Below are 16333 nucleotides of genomic sequence, written 5' to 3'. Positions count from 1 at the left end.
TAGGTACTTGTGGGTGCTTGTAGGTACTTGTGGGTTCTTGTGGGTACTTGTGGGTACTTGTGGGTTCTTGTGGGTACTTGTGGGTGCTTGTCGGTACTTGTGGGTACTGGTGGGTGCTTGTAGGTACTTGTGGGTGCTTGTAGGTACCTGTGGGTGCTTGTAGGTACTTGTGGGTATTTGTGGGTGCTTGTAGGTACTTGTGGGTTCTTGTGGGCACTTGTGGGTTCTTGTGGGTTCTTGTGGGTACTTGTGGGTGCTTGTGGGTACTTGTGGGTGCTTGTGGGTAGTGGTGGGTGCTTGAAGGCACTTGTGGGTGCTTGTAGGTACTTGTGGGTGCTTGTAGGTACTTGTGGGTGATTGTAGGTACTTGTGGGTGCTTGTAGGTAGTTGTAGGTGCTTGAAGGTACTTGTGGGTACTTGTAGGTACTTGTGGGTGCTTGTGGGTGCTTGTGGGTTCTTGTGGGTGCTTGAAGGCACTTGTGGGTACTTGTGGGTGCTTGTAGGTACTTGTGGGTGCTTGTAGGTACTTGTGGGTGATTGTAGGTACTTGTGGGTGCTTGTAGGTAGTTGTAGGTGCTTGAAGGTACTTGTGGGTACTTGTAGGTACTTGTGGGTGCTTGTGGGTGCTTGTGGGTTCTTGTGGGTACTTGTGGGTTCTTGTGGGTACTTGTGGGTGCTTGTAGGTACTTGTGGGTACTTTTAGGTACTTGTGGGTGCTTGTAGGTACTTGTGGGTGCTTGTAGGTCGTTGTGGGTGCTTATAGGTACTTGTGGGTACATGTAGGCACTTGTGGGTACCTATAGGTACTTGTGGGTGCTAATAGGTACTTGTAGGTACTTAAGGGTACTTGTAGGTACTTTTGGGTACTTGTAGGTACTTGTGGGTACTTGTAGGTACTTGTGGGTGCTTGTAGGTACTTGTTGGTACTTTTAGGTACTTGTGGGTACTTGTGGGTAATTGTGGGTACTTGTGGGTGCTTTTGGGTGCTAATAGGTACTTGTGGGTACTTGTAGGTACTTGTGGGTGCTTGTAGGTACTTGTGGGTTCTTGTAGGTACTTTTGGGTGCTTGTGGGTACTTGTAGGTACTTGTGGGTACTTGTAGGTACTTGTGGGTACTTGTAGGTACTTGTGGGTACTTGAAGGTACTTGTGGGTACTTGTAGGTACTTGTGGGTACTTGTAGGTATTTGTGGGTACTTGTAGGTATTTGTGGGTACTTGTGGGTACTTGTAGGTACTTGTGGGTACTTGTAGGTACTTGTGGGTACTTGTAGGTACTTGTGGGTACTTGTAGGTACTTGTGGGTACTTGTAGGTACTTGTGGGTACTTGTGGGTGCTTGTGGGTACTTGTAGGTACTTGTGGGTACTTGTAGGTACTTGTGGGTACTTGTGGGTGCTTGTGGGTACTTGTGGGTGCTTGTAGGTGCTTGTGGGTGCTTGTAGGTGCTTGTGGGTGCTTGTAGGTACTTGTGGGTACTTGTAGGTACTTGTGGGTACTTGTAGGTACTTGTGGGTGATTGTAGGTACTTGTGGGTGCTTGTAGGTACTTGTGGGTGCTTGTAGGTACTTGTGGGTACTTGTAGGTACTTGTGGGTACTTGTAGGTACTTGTGGGTAATTGTGGGTACTTGTGGGTAATTGTGGGTACTTGTAGGTACTTGTGGGTACTTGTGGGTACTTGTAGGTACTTGTAGGTACTTTTGGGTACTTGTAGGTACTTGTATGTGCTTGTGGGTACTTGTAGGTACTTGTGGGTACTTGTAGGTACTTGTGGGTACTTGTAGGTACTTGTGGGTACTTGTAGGTACTTGTGGGTACTTGTGGGTACTTGTAGGTACTTGTGGGTACTTGTGGTTACTTGTAGGTACTTGTAGATGCTTGAGGGTACTTGTAGGTACTTGTGGGTACTTGTGGGTGCTTGTGGGTACTTGTTTGTGCTTGTGCCTGCTTGTGGGTACTTGTGCGTGCTTGTGGGTACTTGTGGGTACTTGTGGGTGCTTGTGAATACTTGTGGGTGCTTGTAGGTACTTGTTGCCTCCTCCATAGGATTAACATTATATTTAATTTTGGAAGCTCGTCACACTGGTTTTATTAGAGATACGGGGATATCTTTGATTGTGTAATAGTCCTATTTGCCCCTTCCCTCCTTTGTTAACATTTGCTCCATGGGATACTCCATATACGGTAAAAGCCTGGAAAACTCAGGGAAGTATATGGGGAAAAGCCTGGAAATCTCAGGGAAATTTGTTTTCCAAAAGGTGTATGAAGCTTGTTATGGAACATATGTTATAAACTCATGGTTTTATTTATATAAAGTTTTACCAAGAAGCGATATCTAGTTTACTAGGGAGAAGGTATTAGATGCCTAAGTATTCGCGCGCCATAGTCCCAGTCCCACTTTCAAAATACAAGGGGGGACGTAAAAGGAGGCCGGGCTATTTCGACTCTCGGCAGTTGGAAAGTACGTAGTTTTCGTCATTCGCGTCGCGTTTACGTGAGTTTTCTGGTCCGTGACCAAATAAGCATTTTTTAAACTGGACTTTAGGCCAGTGACTTTCCTGACTTGGAATAAATAAACTGGTCCGTTACCATTGACCAGAGCACGTCGTCTGCTAAACTAAAGAAGTGGATAATTAAAATATTAGAATTTTAATGTGTGGAGTCTGATTACCCTTGAACTTTCTTAGTAGTCTCGTGGACCACTGACCCCCCTCCGATTTAATTTTTGAACTGGACCAGTGAATTTTTAAACTGGTCATTTGCCCTGTGTCACCGCCTTATTTCCCACGCTGGCGCGAGTTGCTTTGCGTTGTCGAGTGCGTGATGGAGTTGCCTATGCCTGGAGTCCCAACCTTGAAGGAGAGAGGAATGGAGTAGAAACCCCCATACCTATAGCGTTGCCTCTGTACCCCCACCTACGGCAACACAGTCCTCTCAGCATCCTCAGCGGTTAGGTAGGGTCGTACTGGACGAAATTGTAAAGGGTGCTCCCTCTATCTTCAAAATAGAAGCTAGTTCTCATACAAATAAAATGGCGCTCCGCGGCAGCACTTAGCAATCGCCTACCGAAGGGTAGGGGCGTGCGCGAGGTACATAGGGAGAGATACGGTGCCGCAGGTCGCCCATCATCCTTTCCAATCCATCTCAACTCCCTTATCACTGTCCCAACCACTAGCATAGCCCACTCGATCACGCTCTCTTTTCCCCGGCTACATATTTTGAAGATGGCACTTTTTACGCGTATTAACAATCTTGGATCATCTTTGTGAACTTTTAGGGTAGCCCTGACTATATTTTGTTTAAGGTTTTAAGCTTAATATCAAACAGACGTTAGTTTATGCTACAAAAAAAGTGTGAAATTGAAAATCTCGGATCGTCTTTATGAAGTTTTAAGGATATCGGAATTTCATATTGGGCGTATGACAATTTTGAGCTAAATGATAAACGGACATAAATCAGCATTTTTAAAAATTTTGTAAAATTGTCAATTTGGTCCTATTTCTGGAATTTTTAGGGGGGCGCCTCGCGTTTCAATAAATGATTGTAAAAAATTGTATCATGTTAATTACAATAAGAATACAAACTTTAAATGATTTACGTTTTTTTTTTTGAAGTATCATTATAAATAAATGTCTGATTGAGCTAAAGTTATGGTCCCCTATATATATGTTTCTGCTTCGTGCAGATTTTGATAATGTAAAACAGTTTCTTAACATTCTTAATTAAAATGAAGACTGAAGGAACAGATATTAATCTAAAATGTCTTGATTAGAATCAAGACCTAAAAAGTATCGATAAGACTGAGGTTATCACTTGTCTGAAGGATCAGATATTAATTTTTCTTTTTAATTGAAACTTAAATGTATGCTTAAGAAAAAACAACGTTCCATTACCGTTTTCCGTTGAAATAAATTATTTTACTGGTAATCAATTTAAAAAATTTACTTATCTCGGCTTTTCGACCACAATTCCATTCCCCGAAAACATTTTATCATTACATTAATTACTTTTGGGAGATAACGTGTCAAAATAACCCATAAAACAATAAAAAACTGTAATAGCGGTCTGTTAAGCCATGACAACAACCTTTTAAAAGTTACAAGGACTATATAACCCATTCGAGACTAACAGGACCTGAGCAAACTATAGCTTAACCTGCTACTAGTACAAAGAGGGAGAATTGATGTAAACTGGAGTTGAAATTTTATCATGTGCGACCTGCGGCCCAGAAACTCTCCCATAGTCCCAGTGTGTGTAGAACATAATGTTTTTCGCTGTTATCTGCCAAAATCAATCTTTCTAGGTAGTGCCGCCTCCTCAATTGAATATTTCATGATATATTAAGGTTTGAACGAACAAAATTCTAGATTACTATTTTCACTACCATGTCCCTCTGCTACCTTGAAGCAAAATTTCCTCTCTTTTTGCTGCTCATTACCGGTGCCATTCGCTTGACTTTCTGTTCGTTATAACTACTATCATGAGTTATTTATTTCAAACCAAAATATAAAAAAATGGATTCTTTTTCCTTTTGTGCTACTTTATATATATCGTTGTACCGCGCCTTATCAAATAGTCTCAAACCATTGTTAGAAACTAGAGAGAGAAATCTGGCAGTAACACTGATCATGCCCTGAACTATGAGAAAGAACAATACGACGGTTCACTAAAGTACACTTGATATTACATCATTTTGCAAAACCGCGAGTAAAAATGTTACTGTCCCTATTGAATTTGGCGCCATTGGTTTTAGAATAATTAAAATGTTCCACTGCGAAGCGTGCTGGTCACGAATGGGGATGTAACGTCTTTAGGAACCTTTTAAAACGCAAAAACCATACACGTACTCTCCCGAAAGTAATTAATGTAATGATAAAATGTTTTCGGGGAATGGAATTGTGGTCGAAAAGCCGAGATAAGTAAATTTTTGAAATTGATTACCAGTAAAATAATTTATTTCAACGGAAAACGGTAATGGAACGTTGTTTTTTCTTAAGCATACATTTAAGTTTCAATTAAAAAGAAAAATTAATATCTGATCCTTCAGACAAGTGATAACCTCAGTCTTATCGATACTTTTTAGGTCTTGATTCTAATCAAGACATTTTAGATTAATCCGTTTTGTTTTGAACACAAATGCAGTCAAAATGATTAAACTCTTTTAAACCGGTGAAGGAATGGCCGAGTGGTTAAGGCGATGGACCGCTAATCCATTGGGCTCTGCCCGCGCGAGTTCAAAATTCGCCTCCGTCGTTTTATTCGTTTTGTTTTGAACATAAATGCGGTCAAAATGATTAAACTCGTTTACATCGATGAAGGAATGGCCGATTGGTTATAGCGATGGACTGCTAATCTAATGGGCTTTGCCCGCGCGAGTTCGAATCTCGACTCCGTCGTTTTAACCGGATGTTTTAATCACGTATTCAGTCGAAATGATTTAACCAGTTTTAATCGAGGACGGGGTGGCCGAGTGGTTAAGGGAATGGACTGCTAATCCATTGGGCTATGCCCGCGCGAGTTCGAATCTCACCTCCGTCGTTTTATCCGTTTTGTTTTGAACACAAATGCAGTCAAAATGATTCAACTCTATTATATCGATGAAGGAATGGCCGAGTGGTTAAGGCGATGGACCGCTAATCCATTGGGCTCTGCTCGCGCGAGTTCGAATCTCGCCTCCGTCGTTTTATCCGTTTTGTTTTGAACACAAATGCAGTCAAAATGATTAAACTCGTTTAAACCGATGAAGGAATGGTCGAGTGGTTAAGGCGATGGACCGATAATCCATTGGGCTCTGCCCGCGCGAGTTCGAATCTCACTTCCGTCGTTTTAACCAGATTGTTTTAATCAAAAATTCAGGGCGAAATGATTTAACCAGTTTTAATCGAGGACGGGGTGGCCGAGTGGTTAAGGCGATGGACTGCAAATCCATTGGGCTCTGCCCGCGCGAGTTCGAATCTCGCCTCCGTCGGTTTATCCGTTTTGTTTTGAACACAAATGCAGTCAAAATGATTCAACTCTTTTAAATCGACGAAGGAAGGGCCGAGTGGTTAAGGCGATGGACCGCTAATCAATTGGGCTCTGCCCGCGCGAGTTCGAATCTCGCCTCCGTCGTTTTATCCGTTTTGTTTTGAACACAAATGCAGTCAAAATGATTCAACTCTTTTAAATCGACGAAGGAATGGCCGAGTGGTTAAGGCGATGGACCGCTAATCCATTGGGCTCTGCCCGCGCGAGTTCGAATCTCGCCTCCGTCGTTTTATCCGTTTTGGTTTGAACACAAATGCAGTCAAAATGATTCAACTCTTTTAAATCGATGAAGGAATGGCCGAGTGGTTAAGGAGATGGACCGCTAATCCATTGGGCTCGGCCCGCGCGAGTTCAAATCTCGCCTCCGTCGTTTTATCCGTTTTGTTTTGAACACAAATGCAGTCAAAATGATTCAACTCTTTTAAATCGACGAAGGAATGGCCTAGTGGTTAAGGCGATGGACCGCTAATCCATTGGGCTCTGCCCGCGCGAGTTCGAATCTCGCCTCCGTCGTTTTATCCGTTTTGTTTTGAACACAAATGCAGTCAAAATGATTCAACTCTTTTAAATCGATGAAGGAATGGCCGAGTGGTTAAGGCGATGGACCGCTAATCCATTGGGCTCGGCCCGCGCGAGTTCAAATCTCGCCTCCGTCGTTTTATCCGTTTTGTTTTGAACACAAATGCAGTCAAAATGATTAAACTCGTTTAAACCGATGAAGGAATGGTCGAGTGGTTAAGGCGATGGACCGATAATCCATTGGGCTCTGCCCGCGCGAGTTCGAATCTCACTTCCGTCGTTTTAACCAGATTGTTTTAATCAAAAATTCAGGGCGAAATGATTTAACCAGTTTTAATCGAGGACGGGGTGGCCGAGTGGTTAAGGCGATGGACTGCTAATCCATTTGGCTCTGCCCGCGCGAGTTCGAATCTCGCCTCCGTCGTTTTATCCGTTTTGTTTTGAACACAAATGCAGTGAAAATGATTAAACTCTTTTAAATCGATGAAGGATTGACCGAGTGGTTAAGGCGATGGACCGCCAATCCATTGGGCTCTGCCCGCGCGAGTTCGAATCTCGCCTCCGTCGTTTTTTCCGTTTTGTTTTGAACACAAATGCAGTCAAAATGATTCAACTCTTCTAAATCGATGAAGGAATGGCCGAGTGGTTAAGGCGATGGACCGCTAATCCATTGGGCTCGGCCCGCGCGAGTTCAAATCTCGCCTCCGTCGTTTTATCCGTTTTGTTATGAACACAAATGCATTCAAAATGATTAAACTCTTTTATATCGATGAAGGAATGGCCGAGTGGTTAAGGCGATGGACCGCTAATCACTTGGGCTCTGCCCGCGCGAGTTCGAATCTCGGCTCCGTCGTTTTATCCGTTTTGTTTTGAACACAAATGCAGTCGAAATGATTAAACTCGTTTAAACCGATGAAGGAATGGCCGAGGGGTTAAAGCGATGGACTGCTAATCCATTGGGCTATACCCGCGCGAGTTCGAATCTCGCCTCCGTCGTTTTATCCGTTTTGTTTTGAACACAAATGCAGTCAAAATGATTCAACTCTTTTAAATCGACGAAGGAATGGCCGAGTGATTAAGGCGATGGACCGCTAATCCATTGGGCTCTGCCCGCGCGAGTTCGAATCTCGCCTCCGTCGTTTTTTCCGTTTTGTTTTGAACACAAACGCAGTCAAAATGATTAAACTCGTTTAAGCCGATGAAGGAATGGCCGAGTGGTTAAAGCGATGGACCGATAATCCATTGGGCTCTGCCCGCGCGAGTTCGAATCTCGCCTCCGTCGTTTTATCCGTTTTGTTTTGAACACAAATGCAGTCAAAATGATTCAACTCTTTTAAATCGGCGAAGGAATGGCCGAGTGGTTAAGGCGATGGACTGCTAATCCATTGGGCTCTGCCCGCGCGAGTTCGAATCTCGCCTCCGTCGTTTTATCCGTTTTGTTTTGAACACAAATGCAGTCAAAATGATTCAACTCTTTTAAATCGACGAAGGAATGGCCGAGTGGTTAAGGCGATGGACCGCTAATCCGTTGGGCTCTGCCCGCGCGAGTTCGAATCTCGCCTCCGTCGTTTTATCCGTTTTGTTTTGAACACAAATGCAGTCAAAATGATTCAACTCTTTTAAATCGACGAAGGAATGGCCGAGTGGTTAAGGCGATGGACCGCTAATCCATTGGGCTCTGCCCGCGCGAGTTCAAATCTCGCCTCCGTCGTTTTATCCGTTTTGTTTTGAACACAAATGCAGTCAAAATGATTCAACTCTTTTAAATCGACGAAGGAATGGCCTAGTGGTTAAGGCGATGGACCGCTAATCCATTGGGCTCTGCCCGCGCGAGTTCGAATCTCGCCTCCGTCGTTTTATCCGTTTTGTTTTGAACACAAATGCAGTCAAAATGATTCAACTCTTTTAAATCGATGAAGGAATGGCCGAGTGGTTAAGGCGATGGACCGCTAATCCATTGGGCTCGGCCCGCGCGAGTTCAAATCTCGCCTCCGTCGTTTTATCCGTTTTGTTTTGAACACAAATGCAGTCAAAATGATTCAACTCTTTTAAATCGACGAAGGAATGGCCTAGTGGTTAAGGCGATGGACCGCTAATCCATTGGGCTCTGCCCGCGCGAGTTCGAATCTCGCCTCCGTCGTTTTATCCGTTTTGTTTTGAACACAAATGCAGTCAAAATGATTCAACTCTTTTAAATCGATGAAGGAATGGCCGAGTGGTTAAGGCGATGGACCGCTAATCCATTGGGCTCGGCCCGCGCGAGTTCAAATCTCGCCTCCGTCGTTTTATCCGTTTTGTTATGAACACAAATGCATTCAAAATGATTAAACTCTTTTATATCGATGAAGGAATGGCCGAGTGGTTAAGGCGATGGACCGCTAATCACTTGGGCTCTGCCCGCGCGAGTTCGAATCTCGGCTCCGTCGTTTTATCCGTTTTGTTTTGAACACAAATGCAGTCAAAATGATTAAACTCGTTTAAACCGATGAAGGAATGGCCGAGTGGTTAAAGCGATGGACTGCTAATCCATTGGGCTATACCCGCGCGAGTTCGAATCTCGCCTCCGTCGTTTTATCCGTTTTGTTTTGAACACAAATGCAGTCAAAATGATTCAACTCTTTTAAATCGGCGAAGGAATGGCCGAGTGGTTAAGGCGATGGACTGCTAATCCATTGGGCTCTGCCCGCGCGAGTTCGAATCTCGCCTCCGTCGTTTTATCCGTTTTGTTTTGAACACAAATGCAGTCAAAATGATTCAACTCTTTTAAATCGACGAAGGAATGGCCGAGTGGTTAAGGCGATGGACCGCTAATCCATTGGGCTCTGCCCGCGCGAGTTCGAATCTCGCCTCCGTCGTTTTATCCGTTTTGTTTTGAACACAAATGCAGTCAAAATGATTCAACTCTTTTAAATCGACGAAGGAATGGCCGAGTGGTTAAGGCGATGGACCGCTAATCCATTGGGCTCTGCCCGCGCGAGTTCAAATCTCGCCTCCGTCGTTTTATCCGTTTTGTTTTGAACACAAATGCAGTCAAAATGATTCAACTCTTTTAAATCGACGAAGGAATGGCCTAGTGGTTAAGGCGATGGACCGCTAATCCATTGGGCTCTGCCCGCGCGAGTTCGAATCTCGCCTCCGTCGTTTTATCCGTTTTGTTTTGAACACAAATGCAGTCAAAATGATTCAACTCTTTTAAATCGATGAAGGAATGGCCGAGTGGTTAAGGCGATGGACCGCTAATCCATTGGGCTCGGCCCGCGCGAGTTCAAATCTCGCCTCCGTCGTTTTATCCGTTTTGTTTTGAACACAAATGCAGTCAAAATGATTCAACTCGATGAAGGAATGGTCGAGTGGTTAAGGCGATGGACCCATAATCCATTGGGCTCTGCCCGCGCGAGTTCGAATCTCACTTCCGTCGTTTTAACCAGATTGTTTTAATCAAAAATTCAGGGCGAAAGGATTTAACCAGTTCTAATCGAGGACGGGGTGGCCGAGTGGTTAAGGCGATGGACTGCTAATCCATTTGGCTCTGCCCGCGCGAGTTCGAACCTCGCCTCCGTCGTTTTATCCGTTTTGTTTTGAACACAAATGCAGTGAAAATGATTAAACTCTTTTAAATCGATGAAGGATTGACCGAGTGGTTAAGGCGATGGACCGCCAATCCATTGGGCTCTGCCCGCGCGAGTTCGAATCTCGCCTCGGTCGTTTTTTCCGTTTTGTTTTGAACTAAAATGCAGGCAAAATGATTAAACTCGTTAAACCGATGAAGGAATGGCCGAGTGGTTAAGGCGATGGACCGCTAATCCATTGGGCTCTGCCCGCGCGAGTTCGCATCTCGCCTCCGTCGTTTTATCCGTTTTGTTTTGAACACAAATGCAGTCAAAATGATTCAACTCTATTATATCGATGAAGGAATGGCCGAGTGGTTAAGGCGATGGACCGCTAATCCATTGGGCTCTGCTCGCGCGAGTTCGAATCTCGCCTCCGTCGTTTTATCCGTTTTGTTTTGAACACAAATGCAGTCAAAATGATTAAACTCGTTTAAAACGATGAAGGAATGGTCGAGTGGTTAAGGCGATGGACCGATAATCCATTGGGCTCTGCCCGCGCGAGTTCGAATCTCGCCTCCGTCGTTTTATCCGTTTTGTTTTGAACACAAATGCAGTCAAAATGATTCAACTCTTTTAAATCGGCGAAGGAATGGCCGAGTGGTTAAGGCGATGGACTGCTAATCCATTGGGCTCTGCCCGCGCGAGTTCGAATCTCGCCTCCGTCGTTTTATCCGTTTTGTTTTGAACACAAATGCAGTCAAAATGATTCAACTCTTTTAAATCGACGAAGGAATGGCCGAGTGGTTAAGGCGATGGACCGCTAATCCATTGGGCTCTGCCCGCGCGAGTTCGAATCTCGCCTCCGTCGTTTTATCCGTTTTGTTTTGAACACAAATGCAGTCAAAATGATTCAACTCTTTTAAATCGACGAAGGAATGGCCGAGTGGTTAAGGCGATGGACCGCTAATCCATTGGGCTCTGCCCGCGCGAGTTCAAATCTCGCCTCCGTCGTTTTATCCGTTTTGTTTTGAACACAAATGCAGTCAAAATGATTCAACTCTTTTAAATCGACGAAGGAATGGCCTAGTGGTTAAGGCGATGGACCGCTAATCCATTGGGCTCTGCCCGCGCGAGTTCGAATCTCGCCTCCGTCGTTTTATCCGTTTTGTTTTGAACACAAATGCAGTCAAAATGATTCAACTCTTTTAAATCGATGAAGGAATGGCCGAGTGGTTAAGGCGATGGACCGCTAATCCATTGGGCTCGGCCCGCGCGAGTTCAAATCTCGCCTCCGTCGTTTTATCCGTTTTGTTTTGAACACAAATGCAGTCAAAATGATTCAACTCGATGAAGGAATGGTCGAGTGGTTAAGGCGATGGACCCATAATCCATTGGGCTCTGCCCGCGCGAGTTCGAATCTCACTTCCGTCGTTTTAACCAGATTGTTTTAATCAAAAATTCAGGGCGAAAGGATTTAACCAGTTCTAATCGAGGACGGGGTGGCCGAGTGGTTAAGGCGATGGACTGCTAATCCATTTGGCTCTGCCCGCGCGAGTTCGAACCTCGCCTCCGTCGTTTTATCCGTTTTGTTTTGAACACAAATGCAGTGAAAATGATTAAACTCTTTTAAATCGATGAAGGATTGACCGAGTGGTTAAGGCGATGGACCGCCAATCCATTGGGCTCTGCCCGCGCGAGTTCGAATCTCGCCTCGGTCGTTTTTTCCGTTTTGTTTTGAACTAAAATGCAGGCAAAATGATTAAACTCGTTAAACCGATGAAGGAATGGCCGAGTGGTTAAGGCGATGGACCGCTAATCCATTGGGCTCTGCCCGCGCGAGTTCGCATCTCGCCTCCGTCGTTTTATCCGTTTTGTTTTGAACACAAATGCAGTCAAAATGATTCAACTCTATTATATCGATGAAGGAATGGCCGAGTGGTTAAGGCGATGGACCGCTAATCCATTGGGCTCTGCTCGCGCGAGTTCGAATCTCGCCTCCGTCGTTTTATCCGTTTTGTTTTGAACACAAATGCAGTCAAAATGATTAAACTCGTTTAAAACGATGAAGGAATGGTCGAGTGGTTAAGGCGATGGACCGATAATCCATTGGGCTCTGCCCGCGCGAGTTCGAATCTCACTTCCGTCGTTTTAACCAGATTGTTTTAATCAAAAATTCAGGGCGAAATGATTTAACCAGTTTTAATCGAGGACGGGGTGGCCGAGTGGTTAAGGCGATGGACTGCAAATCCATTGGGCTCTGCCCGCGCGAGTTCGAATCTCGCCTCCGTCGGTTTATCCGTTTTGTTTTGAACACAAATGCAGTCAAAATGATTCAACTCTTTAAAATCGACGAAGGAATGGCCGAGTGGTTAAGGCGATGGACCGCTAATCAATTGGGCTCTGCCCGCGAGAGTTCGAATCTCGCCTCCGTCGTTTTATCCGTTTTGTTTTGAACACAAATGCAGTCAAAATGATTCAACTCTTTTAAATCGACGAAGGAATGGCCGAGTGGTTAAGGCGATGGACCGCTAATCCATTGGGCTCTGCCCGCGCGAGTTCGAATCTCGCCTCCGTCGTTTTATCCGTTTTGGTTTGAACACAAATGCAGTCAAAATGATTCAACTCTTTTAAATCGATGAAGGAATGGCCGAGTGGTTAAGGAGATGGACCGCTAATCCATTGGGCTCGGCGCGCGAGTTCAAATCTCGCCTCCGTCGTTTTATCCGTTTTGTTTTGAACACAAATGCAGTCAAAATGATTCAACTCTTTTAAATCGACGAAGGAATGGCCTAGTGGTTAAGGCGATGGACCGCTAATCCATTGGGCTCTGCCCGCGCGAGTTCGAATCTCGCCTCCGTCGTTTTATCCGTTTTGTTTTGAACACAAATGCAGTCAAAATGATTCAACTCTTTTAAATCGATGAAGGAATGGCCGAGTGGTTAAGGCGATGGACCGCTAATCCATTGGGCTCGGCCCGCGCGAGTTCAAATCTCGCCTCCGTCGTTTTATCCGTTTTGTTTTGAACACAAATGCAGTCAAAATGATTAAACTCGTTTAAACCGATGAAGGAATGGTCGAGTGGTTAAGGCGATGGACCGATAATCCATTGGGCTCTGCCCGCGCGAGTTCGAATCTCACTTCCGTCGTTTTAACCAGATTGTTTTAATCAAAAATTCAGGGCGAAATGATTTAACCAGTTTTAATCGAGGACGGGGTGGCCGAGTGGTTAAGGCGATGGACTGCTAATCCATTTGGCTCTGCCCGCGCGAGTTCGAATCTCGCCTCCGTCGTTTTATCCGTTTTGTTTTGAACACAAATGCAGTGAAAATGATTAAACTCTTTTAAATCGATGAAGGATTGACCGAGTGGTTAAGGCGATGGACCGCCAATCCATTGGGCTCTGCCCGTGCGAGTTCGAATCTCGCCTCCGTCGTTTTTTCCGTTTTGTTTTGAACACAAATGCAGTCAAAATGATTCAACTCTTCTAAATCGATGAAGGAATGGCCGAGTGGTTAAGGCGATGGACCGCTAATCCATTGGGCTCGGCCCGCGCGAGTTCAAATCTCGCCTCCGTCGTTTTATCCGTTTTGTTATGAACACAAATGCATTCAAAATGATTAAACTCTTTTATATCGATGAAGGAATGGCCGAGTGGTTAAGGCGATGGACCGCTAATCACTTGGGCTCTGCCCGCGCGAGTTCGAATCTCGGCTCCGTCGTTTTATCCGTTTTGTTTTGAACACAAATGCAGTCAAAATGATTAAACTCGTTTAAACCGATGAAGGAATGGCCGAGTGGTTAAAGCGATGGACTGCTAATCCATTGGGCTATACCCGCGCGAGTTCGAATCTCGCCTCCGTCGTTTTATCCGTTTTGTTTTGAACACAAATGCAGTCAAAATGATTCAACTCTTTTAAATCGACGAAGGAATGGCCGAGTGATTAAGGCGATGGACCGCTAATCCATTGGGCTCTGCCCGCGCGAGTTCGAATCTCGCCTCCGTCGTTTTTTCCGTTTTGTTTTGAACACAAACGCAGTCAAAATGATTAAACTCGTTTAAGCCGATGAAGGAATGGCCGAGTGGTTAAAGCGATGGACCGATAATCCATTGGGCTCTGCCCGCGCGAGTTCGAATCTCGCCTCCGTCGTTTTATCCGTTTTGTTTTGAACACAAATGCAGTCAAAATGATTCAACTCTTTTAAATCGACGAAGGAATGGCCGAGTGGTTAAGGCGATGGACTGCTAATCCATTGGGCTCTGCCCGCGCGAGTTCGAATCTCGCCTCCGTCGTTTTATCCGTTTTGTTTTGAACACAAATGCAGTCAAAATGATTCAACTCTTTTAAATCGACGAAGGAATGGCCGAGTGGTTAAGGCGATGGACCGCTAATCCATTGGGCTCTGCCCGCGCGAGTTCGAATCTCGCCTCCGTCGTTTTATCCGTTTTGTTTTGAACACAAATGCAGTCAAAATGATTCAACTCTTTTAAATCGACGAAGGAATGGCCGAGTGGTTAAGGCGATGGACCGCTAATCCATTGGGCTCTGCCCGCGCGAGTTCAAATCTCGCCTCCGTCGTTTTATCCGTTTTGTTTTGAACACAAATGCAGTCAAAATGATTCAACTCTTTTAAATCGACGAAGGAATGGCCTAGTGGTTAAGGCGATGGACCGCTAATCCATTGGGCTCTGCCCGCGCGAGTTCGAATCTCGCCTCCGTCGTTTTATCCGTTTTGTTTTGAACACAAATGCAGTCAAAATGATTCAACTCTTTTAAATCGATGAAGGAATGGCCGAGTGGTTAAGGCGATGGACCGCTAATCCATTGGGCTCGGCCCGCGCGAGTTCAAATCTCGCCTCCGTCGTTTTATCCGTTTTGTTTTGAACACAAATGCAGTCAAAATGATTCAACTCGATGAAGGAATGGTCGAGTGGTTAAGGCGATGGACCCATAATCCATTGGGCTCTGCCCGCGCGAGTTCGAATCTCACTTCCGTCGTTTTAACCAGATTGTTTTAATCAAAAATTCAGGGCGAAAGGATTTAACCAGTTCTAATCGAGGACGGGGTGGCCGAGTGGTTAAGGCGATGGACTGCTAATCCATTTGGCTCTGCCCGCGCGAGTTCGAACCTCGCCTCCGTCGTTTTATCCGTTTTGTTTTGAACACAAATGCAGTGAAAATGATTAAACTCTTTTAAATCGATGAAGGATTGACCGAGTGGTTAAGGCGATGGACCGCCAATCCATTGGGCTCTGCCCGCGCGAGTTCGAATCTCGCCTCGGTCGTTTTTTCCGTTTTGTTTTGAACTAAAATGCAGGCAAAATGATTAAACTCGTTAAACCGATGAAGGAATGGCCGAGTGGTTAAGGCGATGGACTGCTAATCCATTGGGCTCTGCCCGCGCGAGTTCGAATCTCGCCTCCGTCGTTTTATCTGTTTTGTTTTGAACACAAATGCAGTCAAAATGATTCAACTCTTTTAAATCGACGAAGGAATGGCCGAGTGGTTAAGGCGATGGACCGCTAATCCATTGGGCTCGGCCCGCGCGAGTTCAAATCTCGCCTCCGTCGTTTTATCCGTTTTGTTATGAACACAAATGCAGTCAAAATGATTAAACTCTTTCATATCGATGAAGGAATGGCCGAGTGGTTAAGGCGATGGACCGCTACTCACTTGGGCTCTGCCCGCGCGAGTTCGAATCTCGGCTCCGTCGTTTTATCCGTTTTGTTTTGAACACAAATGCAGTCAAAATGATTAAACTCGTTTAAACCGATGAAGGAATGGCCGAGTGGTTAAAGCGATGGACTGCTAATCCATTGGGCTCTACCCGCGCGAGTTCGAATCTCGCCTCCGTCGTTTTATCCGTTTTGTTTTGAACACAAATGCAGTCAAAATGATTCAACTCTTTTAAATCGACGAAGGAATGGCCGAGTGATTAAGGCGATGGACCGCTAATCCATTGGGCTCTGCCCGCGCGAGTTCGAATCTCGCCTCCGTCGTTTTATCCGTTTTGTTTTGAACACAAACGCAGTCAAAATGATTAAACTCGTTTAAGCCGATGAAGGAATGGCCGAGTGGTTAAAGCGATGGACCGATAATCCATTGGGCTCTGCCCGCGCGAGTTCGAATCTCGCCTCCGTCGTTTTATCCGTTTTGTTTTGAACACAAATGCAGTCAAAATGATTCAACTCTTTTAAATCGACGAAGGAATGGGCGAGTGGTTAAGGCGATGGACCGC

At 45.1% G+C, this 16333-nt stretch overlaps 62 non-coding genes across 62 annotated transcripts; all 62 read left to right on the top strand.

Moving 5' to 3' along the window:
* Positions 1-5455: 5455 nt before the first annotated feature.
* Positions 5456-5537, top strand: TRNAS-GCU (transfer RNA serine (anticodon GCU)). Its single transcript has one exon. It is a non-coding gene; the product is annotated as a tRNA-Ser (tRNA).
* A 61-nt stretch (positions 5538-5598) lies between these two features.
* On the top strand, positions 5599-5680 carry TRNAS-GCU (transfer RNA serine (anticodon GCU)). The gene has a single exon. It is a non-coding gene; the product is annotated as a tRNA-Ser (tRNA).
* A 61-nt stretch (positions 5681-5741) lies between these two features.
* On the top strand, positions 5742-5823 carry TRNAI-GAU (transfer RNA isoleucine (anticodon GAU)). Its single transcript has one exon. It is a non-coding gene; the product is annotated as a tRNA-Ile (tRNA).
* Positions 5824-5885: 62 nt separating this feature from the next.
* TRNAC-GCA (transfer RNA cysteine (anticodon GCA)) lies at positions 5886-5967 on the top strand. The gene has a single exon. It is a non-coding gene; the product is annotated as a tRNA-Cys (tRNA).
* A 201-nt stretch (positions 5968-6168) lies between these two features.
* On the top strand, positions 6169-6253 carry TRNAS-GCU (transfer RNA serine (anticodon GCU)). The gene has a single exon. It is a non-coding gene; the product is annotated as a tRNA-Ser (tRNA).
* A 201-nt stretch (positions 6254-6454) lies between these two features.
* On the top strand, positions 6455-6539 carry TRNAS-GCU (transfer RNA serine (anticodon GCU)). Its single transcript has one exon. It is a non-coding gene; the product is annotated as a tRNA-Ser (tRNA).
* Positions 6540-6600: 61 nt separating this feature from the next.
* Positions 6601-6682, top strand: TRNAS-GCU (transfer RNA serine (anticodon GCU)). The gene has a single exon. It is a non-coding gene; the product is annotated as a tRNA-Ser (tRNA).
* A 61-nt stretch (positions 6683-6743) lies between these two features.
* TRNAI-GAU (transfer RNA isoleucine (anticodon GAU)) lies at positions 6744-6825 on the top strand. The gene has a single exon. It is a non-coding gene; the product is annotated as a tRNA-Ile (tRNA).
* Positions 6826-6887: 62 nt separating this feature from the next.
* On the top strand, positions 6888-6969 carry TRNAS-GCU (transfer RNA serine (anticodon GCU)). The gene has a single exon. It is a non-coding gene; the product is annotated as a tRNA-Ser (tRNA).
* Positions 6970-7027: 58 nt separating this feature from the next.
* TRNAG-GCC (transfer RNA glycine (anticodon GCC)) lies at positions 7028-7112 on the top strand. Its single transcript has one exon. It is a non-coding gene; the product is annotated as a tRNA-Gly (tRNA).
* Positions 7113-7173: 61 nt separating this feature from the next.
* On the top strand, positions 7174-7255 carry TRNAS-GCU (transfer RNA serine (anticodon GCU)). The gene has a single exon. It is a non-coding gene; the product is annotated as a tRNA-Ser (tRNA).
* A 204-nt stretch (positions 7256-7459) lies between these two features.
* On the top strand, positions 7460-7541 carry TRNAS-GCU (transfer RNA serine (anticodon GCU)). Its single transcript has one exon. It is a non-coding gene; the product is annotated as a tRNA-Ser (tRNA).
* A 58-nt stretch (positions 7542-7599) lies between these two features.
* On the top strand, positions 7600-7684 carry TRNAS-GCU (transfer RNA serine (anticodon GCU)). The gene has a single exon. It is a non-coding gene; the product is annotated as a tRNA-Ser (tRNA).
* A 61-nt stretch (positions 7685-7745) lies between these two features.
* TRNAI-GAU (transfer RNA isoleucine (anticodon GAU)) lies at positions 7746-7827 on the top strand. Its single transcript has one exon. It is a non-coding gene; the product is annotated as a tRNA-Ile (tRNA).
* Positions 7828-7885: 58 nt separating this feature from the next.
* On the top strand, positions 7886-7970 carry TRNAS-GCU (transfer RNA serine (anticodon GCU)). Its single transcript has one exon. It is a non-coding gene; the product is annotated as a tRNA-Ser (tRNA).
* Positions 7971-8028: 58 nt separating this feature from the next.
* On the top strand, positions 8029-8113 carry TRNAS-GCU (transfer RNA serine (anticodon GCU)). The gene has a single exon. It is a non-coding gene; the product is annotated as a tRNA-Ser (tRNA).
* Positions 8114-8171: 58 nt separating this feature from the next.
* On the top strand, positions 8172-8256 carry TRNAS-GCU (transfer RNA serine (anticodon GCU)). The gene has a single exon. It is a non-coding gene; the product is annotated as a tRNA-Ser (tRNA).
* A 58-nt stretch (positions 8257-8314) lies between these two features.
* TRNAS-GCU (transfer RNA serine (anticodon GCU)) lies at positions 8315-8399 on the top strand. Its single transcript has one exon. It is a non-coding gene; the product is annotated as a tRNA-Ser (tRNA).
* Positions 8400-8460: 61 nt separating this feature from the next.
* Positions 8461-8542, top strand: TRNAS-GCU (transfer RNA serine (anticodon GCU)). The gene has a single exon. It is a non-coding gene; the product is annotated as a tRNA-Ser (tRNA).
* Positions 8543-8600: 58 nt separating this feature from the next.
* Positions 8601-8685, top strand: TRNAS-GCU (transfer RNA serine (anticodon GCU)). The gene has a single exon. It is a non-coding gene; the product is annotated as a tRNA-Ser (tRNA).
* Positions 8686-8746: 61 nt separating this feature from the next.
* Positions 8747-8828, top strand: TRNAS-GCU (transfer RNA serine (anticodon GCU)). The gene has a single exon. It is a non-coding gene; the product is annotated as a tRNA-Ser (tRNA).
* A 204-nt stretch (positions 8829-9032) lies between these two features.
* TRNAS-GCU (transfer RNA serine (anticodon GCU)) lies at positions 9033-9114 on the top strand. The gene has a single exon. It is a non-coding gene; the product is annotated as a tRNA-Ser (tRNA).
* A 58-nt stretch (positions 9115-9172) lies between these two features.
* On the top strand, positions 9173-9257 carry TRNAS-GCU (transfer RNA serine (anticodon GCU)). Its single transcript has one exon. It is a non-coding gene; the product is annotated as a tRNA-Ser (tRNA).
* Positions 9258-9315: 58 nt separating this feature from the next.
* On the top strand, positions 9316-9400 carry TRNAS-GCU (transfer RNA serine (anticodon GCU)). The gene has a single exon. It is a non-coding gene; the product is annotated as a tRNA-Ser (tRNA).
* A 58-nt stretch (positions 9401-9458) lies between these two features.
* Positions 9459-9543, top strand: TRNAS-GCU (transfer RNA serine (anticodon GCU)). The gene has a single exon. It is a non-coding gene; the product is annotated as a tRNA-Ser (tRNA).
* A 58-nt stretch (positions 9544-9601) lies between these two features.
* On the top strand, positions 9602-9686 carry TRNAS-GCU (transfer RNA serine (anticodon GCU)). Its single transcript has one exon. It is a non-coding gene; the product is annotated as a tRNA-Ser (tRNA).
* Positions 9687-9747: 61 nt separating this feature from the next.
* Positions 9748-9829, top strand: TRNAS-GCU (transfer RNA serine (anticodon GCU)). The gene has a single exon. It is a non-coding gene; the product is annotated as a tRNA-Ser (tRNA).
* A 196-nt stretch (positions 9830-10025) lies between these two features.
* TRNAS-GCU (transfer RNA serine (anticodon GCU)) lies at positions 10026-10107 on the top strand. Its single transcript has one exon. It is a non-coding gene; the product is annotated as a tRNA-Ser (tRNA).
* Positions 10108-10310: 203 nt separating this feature from the next.
* On the top strand, positions 10311-10392 carry TRNAS-GCU (transfer RNA serine (anticodon GCU)). The gene has a single exon. It is a non-coding gene; the product is annotated as a tRNA-Ser (tRNA).
* A 61-nt stretch (positions 10393-10453) lies between these two features.
* On the top strand, positions 10454-10535 carry TRNAS-GCU (transfer RNA serine (anticodon GCU)). The gene has a single exon. It is a non-coding gene; the product is annotated as a tRNA-Ser (tRNA).
* A 61-nt stretch (positions 10536-10596) lies between these two features.
* TRNAI-GAU (transfer RNA isoleucine (anticodon GAU)) lies at positions 10597-10678 on the top strand. The gene has a single exon. It is a non-coding gene; the product is annotated as a tRNA-Ile (tRNA).
* A 58-nt stretch (positions 10679-10736) lies between these two features.
* On the top strand, positions 10737-10821 carry TRNAS-GCU (transfer RNA serine (anticodon GCU)). The gene has a single exon. It is a non-coding gene; the product is annotated as a tRNA-Ser (tRNA).
* Positions 10822-10879: 58 nt separating this feature from the next.
* Positions 10880-10964, top strand: TRNAS-GCU (transfer RNA serine (anticodon GCU)). The gene has a single exon. It is a non-coding gene; the product is annotated as a tRNA-Ser (tRNA).
* A 58-nt stretch (positions 10965-11022) lies between these two features.
* On the top strand, positions 11023-11107 carry TRNAS-GCU (transfer RNA serine (anticodon GCU)). The gene has a single exon. It is a non-coding gene; the product is annotated as a tRNA-Ser (tRNA).
* A 58-nt stretch (positions 11108-11165) lies between these two features.
* TRNAS-GCU (transfer RNA serine (anticodon GCU)) lies at positions 11166-11250 on the top strand. Its single transcript has one exon. It is a non-coding gene; the product is annotated as a tRNA-Ser (tRNA).
* A 61-nt stretch (positions 11251-11311) lies between these two features.
* Positions 11312-11393, top strand: TRNAS-GCU (transfer RNA serine (anticodon GCU)). Its single transcript has one exon. It is a non-coding gene; the product is annotated as a tRNA-Ser (tRNA).
* Positions 11394-11589: 196 nt separating this feature from the next.
* On the top strand, positions 11590-11671 carry TRNAS-GCU (transfer RNA serine (anticodon GCU)). The gene has a single exon. It is a non-coding gene; the product is annotated as a tRNA-Ser (tRNA).
* Positions 11672-11874: 203 nt separating this feature from the next.
* Positions 11875-11956, top strand: TRNAS-GCU (transfer RNA serine (anticodon GCU)). Its single transcript has one exon. It is a non-coding gene; the product is annotated as a tRNA-Ser (tRNA).
* Positions 11957-12017: 61 nt separating this feature from the next.
* TRNAS-GCU (transfer RNA serine (anticodon GCU)) lies at positions 12018-12099 on the top strand. The gene has a single exon. It is a non-coding gene; the product is annotated as a tRNA-Ser (tRNA).
* A 61-nt stretch (positions 12100-12160) lies between these two features.
* TRNAI-GAU (transfer RNA isoleucine (anticodon GAU)) lies at positions 12161-12242 on the top strand. The gene has a single exon. It is a non-coding gene; the product is annotated as a tRNA-Ile (tRNA).
* A 62-nt stretch (positions 12243-12304) lies between these two features.
* On the top strand, positions 12305-12386 carry TRNAC-GCA (transfer RNA cysteine (anticodon GCA)). Its single transcript has one exon. It is a non-coding gene; the product is annotated as a tRNA-Cys (tRNA).
* A 58-nt stretch (positions 12387-12444) lies between these two features.
* On the top strand, positions 12445-12529 carry TRNAS-GCU (transfer RNA serine (anticodon GCU)). Its single transcript has one exon. It is a non-coding gene; the product is annotated as a tRNA-Ser (tRNA).
* A 58-nt stretch (positions 12530-12587) lies between these two features.
* TRNAS-GCU (transfer RNA serine (anticodon GCU)) lies at positions 12588-12672 on the top strand. Its single transcript has one exon. It is a non-coding gene; the product is annotated as a tRNA-Ser (tRNA).
* A 199-nt stretch (positions 12673-12871) lies between these two features.
* TRNAS-GCU (transfer RNA serine (anticodon GCU)) lies at positions 12872-12956 on the top strand. Its single transcript has one exon. It is a non-coding gene; the product is annotated as a tRNA-Ser (tRNA).
* A 61-nt stretch (positions 12957-13017) lies between these two features.
* On the top strand, positions 13018-13099 carry TRNAS-GCU (transfer RNA serine (anticodon GCU)). The gene has a single exon. It is a non-coding gene; the product is annotated as a tRNA-Ser (tRNA).
* Positions 13100-13160: 61 nt separating this feature from the next.
* On the top strand, positions 13161-13242 carry TRNAI-GAU (transfer RNA isoleucine (anticodon GAU)). Its single transcript has one exon. It is a non-coding gene; the product is annotated as a tRNA-Ile (tRNA).
* A 62-nt stretch (positions 13243-13304) lies between these two features.
* TRNAS-GCU (transfer RNA serine (anticodon GCU)) lies at positions 13305-13386 on the top strand. Its single transcript has one exon. It is a non-coding gene; the product is annotated as a tRNA-Ser (tRNA).
* Positions 13387-13590: 204 nt separating this feature from the next.
* TRNAS-GCU (transfer RNA serine (anticodon GCU)) lies at positions 13591-13672 on the top strand. Its single transcript has one exon. It is a non-coding gene; the product is annotated as a tRNA-Ser (tRNA).
* Positions 13673-13876: 204 nt separating this feature from the next.
* TRNAS-GCU (transfer RNA serine (anticodon GCU)) lies at positions 13877-13958 on the top strand. The gene has a single exon. It is a non-coding gene; the product is annotated as a tRNA-Ser (tRNA).
* A 58-nt stretch (positions 13959-14016) lies between these two features.
* TRNAS-GCU (transfer RNA serine (anticodon GCU)) lies at positions 14017-14101 on the top strand. The gene has a single exon. It is a non-coding gene; the product is annotated as a tRNA-Ser (tRNA).
* Positions 14102-14162: 61 nt separating this feature from the next.
* TRNAI-GAU (transfer RNA isoleucine (anticodon GAU)) lies at positions 14163-14244 on the top strand. The gene has a single exon. It is a non-coding gene; the product is annotated as a tRNA-Ile (tRNA).
* Positions 14245-14302: 58 nt separating this feature from the next.
* TRNAS-GCU (transfer RNA serine (anticodon GCU)) lies at positions 14303-14387 on the top strand. The gene has a single exon. It is a non-coding gene; the product is annotated as a tRNA-Ser (tRNA).
* A 58-nt stretch (positions 14388-14445) lies between these two features.
* Positions 14446-14530, top strand: TRNAS-GCU (transfer RNA serine (anticodon GCU)). The gene has a single exon. It is a non-coding gene; the product is annotated as a tRNA-Ser (tRNA).
* A 58-nt stretch (positions 14531-14588) lies between these two features.
* TRNAS-GCU (transfer RNA serine (anticodon GCU)) lies at positions 14589-14673 on the top strand. The gene has a single exon. It is a non-coding gene; the product is annotated as a tRNA-Ser (tRNA).
* Positions 14674-14731: 58 nt separating this feature from the next.
* Positions 14732-14816, top strand: TRNAS-GCU (transfer RNA serine (anticodon GCU)). The gene has a single exon. It is a non-coding gene; the product is annotated as a tRNA-Ser (tRNA).
* A 61-nt stretch (positions 14817-14877) lies between these two features.
* On the top strand, positions 14878-14959 carry TRNAS-GCU (transfer RNA serine (anticodon GCU)). Its single transcript has one exon. It is a non-coding gene; the product is annotated as a tRNA-Ser (tRNA).
* A 196-nt stretch (positions 14960-15155) lies between these two features.
* TRNAS-GCU (transfer RNA serine (anticodon GCU)) lies at positions 15156-15237 on the top strand. Its single transcript has one exon. It is a non-coding gene; the product is annotated as a tRNA-Ser (tRNA).
* Positions 15238-15440: 203 nt separating this feature from the next.
* On the top strand, positions 15441-15522 carry TRNAS-GCU (transfer RNA serine (anticodon GCU)). The gene has a single exon. It is a non-coding gene; the product is annotated as a tRNA-Ser (tRNA).
* A 58-nt stretch (positions 15523-15580) lies between these two features.
* On the top strand, positions 15581-15665 carry TRNAS-GCU (transfer RNA serine (anticodon GCU)). The gene has a single exon. It is a non-coding gene; the product is annotated as a tRNA-Ser (tRNA).
* Positions 15666-15869: 204 nt separating this feature from the next.
* Positions 15870-15951, top strand: TRNAS-GCU (transfer RNA serine (anticodon GCU)). The gene has a single exon. It is a non-coding gene; the product is annotated as a tRNA-Ser (tRNA).
* Positions 15952-16009: 58 nt separating this feature from the next.
* On the top strand, positions 16010-16094 carry TRNAS-GCU (transfer RNA serine (anticodon GCU)). Its single transcript has one exon. It is a non-coding gene; the product is annotated as a tRNA-Ser (tRNA).
* Positions 16095-16155: 61 nt separating this feature from the next.
* TRNAI-GAU (transfer RNA isoleucine (anticodon GAU)) lies at positions 16156-16237 on the top strand. The gene has a single exon. It is a non-coding gene; the product is annotated as a tRNA-Ile (tRNA).
* The last annotated feature ends 96 nt before the right edge of the window (positions 16238-16333 follow it).

The sequence above is a fragment of the Phalangium opilio genome, unplaced genomic scaffold (genome assembly GCF_054372755.1).
Source record: "Phalangium opilio isolate 3A_F unplaced genomic scaffold, DU_Popi_V2 ptg000225l_1, whole genome shotgun sequence".
Lineage (NCBI taxonomy): Eukaryota > Metazoa > Arthropoda > Arachnida > Opiliones > Phalangiidae > Phalangium > Phalangium opilio.
The sequence above is the reverse complement of the archived record's forward strand: the minus strand, read 5'-3'. Positions and strand labels throughout refer to the sequence as shown.